Source organism: Lathyrus oleraceus, chromosome 7, assembly GCF_024323335.1.
Source record: "Lathyrus oleraceus cultivar Zhongwan6 chromosome 7, CAAS_Psat_ZW6_1.0, whole genome shotgun sequence".
In the NCBI taxonomy this organism is placed as follows: Eukaryota; Viridiplantae; Streptophyta; class Magnoliopsida; order Fabales; family Fabaceae; genus Lathyrus; species Lathyrus oleraceus.
Window position 1 is genome coordinate 182,235,453 of NC_066585.1, and position 2,395 is coordinate 182,237,847.

The window sequence follows — 2,395 nt, forward strand, 5'->3', positions numbered from 1 at the left end:
CGTTATTACTTTGTGTGAGCTTGAAATGTTTTTTCCTCCATCATTTTTTGACATAATGGTACATCTAGTTGTTCATCTTGTGAAAGAGACACAATTGTGTGGACCAGCTTATATGAGATGGATGTACCCTGTTGAACGTTATATGAAAATATTAAAAGGGTACGTGAAGAACCGAAGTCGACCAGAAGGTTGTATGGTTGAAAGATACATTGTTGAAGAAGCGATTGAGTTTTGTACTGAATATTTGTCTAATGTTCAGTCAATCGGACTCCCCAAGTCTCAGCTTGTCGAAAAGAAAGAAGGAAAAAATCTAATTGGAAATAAAATCGTGGCAGTATCAAGGGTCGAACGGGATCAAGTGCATTTGTATGTTCTGCACAATGAGAATGAGGTTGAGCCGTATGTTGAAATTCACAAGGATGTTCTCCGAGGTTTAAATCCCAATAGAAATGAAAATTGGATAGTACGAGAGCACAATCGATGTTTTATACCTTGGTTTAAGGATCATATTTATTCAAAGTATTATTCAGATCCCGCTTCAATAACAGAAAGGTTGAGATGCTTAGCATATGGTCCAAGTTTCCATGTTTTTTCTTATAGCGCATACGCGATTAATGGATACACATTTTATACCAAAGAACAAGATGATAAAAGTACTATGCAGAATAGTGGTGTCACCGTGGTAGCTGAAGCAATGCACATATCAAGTGTGAAGGACTTAAACCCCAAATTTGCAAATCTGTCGTATTTTGGTGTTATCGAGCGCATTTGGGTGTTTGATTATGAGAAGTTTCAGATTCCTATATTTGGTTGCAAGTGGGTTGAAAATAATAACGGTATTCGAATGGATAAGTCAGGATTTTTGCAAGTGGATCTTAATAGGGTGGGATACAAAGATGAGTCTTTTATTCTAGCCTCTCAAGCTAGACAAGTGTTCTATGTCAATGATCCGAAAAGTACGAAATGGTCTATAGTTCTTTTTTCCAACAAAGTAATTGATGAAAACACTGGAGATCAAGGTGATATTGATGTTGAGATTGAATCGTTTACCAGAAATGATCAAGATGAGAATATTATATCAAATGATGCATATATTAGAAATGATCATAATGAGGGTATTTGGATCAATCCAACCATCCGTGTTGTTAAGAGACATGTAGAACATATTCCAACCAAGAAAAGAAAGAGAACTTAGTGAAAAAGGTACAGGTCAAATGATTTTAATTGTTTTCTTTATTACAGGTAAAATGGCTTTTATGATTTTAATTGTTTTTATATTTGTCATCTGATTTTAATTGTTTTCTTTATTACAGGTAAAATGGCTATTATGAAGTCAATCATTCGTGCAAGGGGCAAGGGATTGAAAGTATCAATTGATATTTGTGTAGATGGAGATGTTCCATTGTCGTCAAGCCTCATTCGCGTAGATGATGATGCTGGATATTTGAAAGTATCCCTCTACGACAATGGAACATGTCCATCTAAACAAATATCAATTCTATCTTCAAAAGATAAGGGACCAAAAATATAAGGGGATTACGCAGCAAATCGAGTCAGTTGCATCAAAAAAAAGGTATAAACACAATTATATGATATTTATGCATAGAAAATGTTAATTCTTGATCTTATACTTCACCTAACTAATTTTATGATATTTTAGGTTCATGCTATTGATATTGAACAAAAAGAGGTTGTTGCTAAGAAGACTGCGGCTAGCAAAAAAAACATACATCTCAGAGATGCTTTTGCTACTTAGTTTTATTTCTTTTTAAGTTATGAATTGGTTGTATATTTAGAATCTTTAGAAGTTAAACGATTATATATCAGTGGATTGTTGTATATGTATGGATTGTTGTATATAAGGCTTGTTGAATGCAATGTGTGAAAAAGGGCTTCAAATTATACAGTTTTGGGTGTACTGCTTCAATATACAGGTTGTCTAAAATAAATAAAAAAATATAGCGTTTTTTAAAAAAAAAAATTTAAATAACCACCCACTTTAGAGGGCGCTTTCCAAAATAAGCGCCCTCTAAACCCTTTACATTTCACCTTTAGAGGGCGCTTTCCAGTAAAAGCGCCCTCTAAACCCTTAAAACTTTCCACTTTAGAGGGCGCTTTCTAGTAAAAGCGCCCTCTAAAGTGGCCCTTAAAGGGCTTAAAGAGCCACTTTAGAGAGCGCTTTCACCAGGAAAAAAAGCGCTGTCTTTACCTATGTCAGCGCCAGATTAGAGGGCGCTTTAAAGCGCTGTTATAGGCCAAAAAAAGCGCCCTCTTTTCCCTTATTTGGCGTAGTGAAGCCACCACTGGCTTGCCTCTTGCACGAGGACTTCAGAAAACCATTTGAACACAAGCAACTCACATTGTATGATGAGATTCAGATCAAAACAGTTGGATC

The 2,395-nt window shown here is 35.4% G+C and overlaps 1 long non-coding RNA gene across 1 annotated transcript; it reads left to right on the top strand.

The window, feature by feature from the left end:
• Window positions 1–1,144: 1,144 nt before the first annotated feature.
• Window positions 1,145–1,821, top strand: LOC127106991 (uncharacterized). The gene is made up of 3 exons (XR_007795591.1): window positions 1,145–1,203; window positions 1,314–1,573; window positions 1,661–1,821. It is a non-coding gene; the product is annotated as an uncharacterized LOC127106991 (long non-coding RNA).
• The last annotated feature ends 574 nt before the right edge of the window (window positions 1,822–2,395 follow it).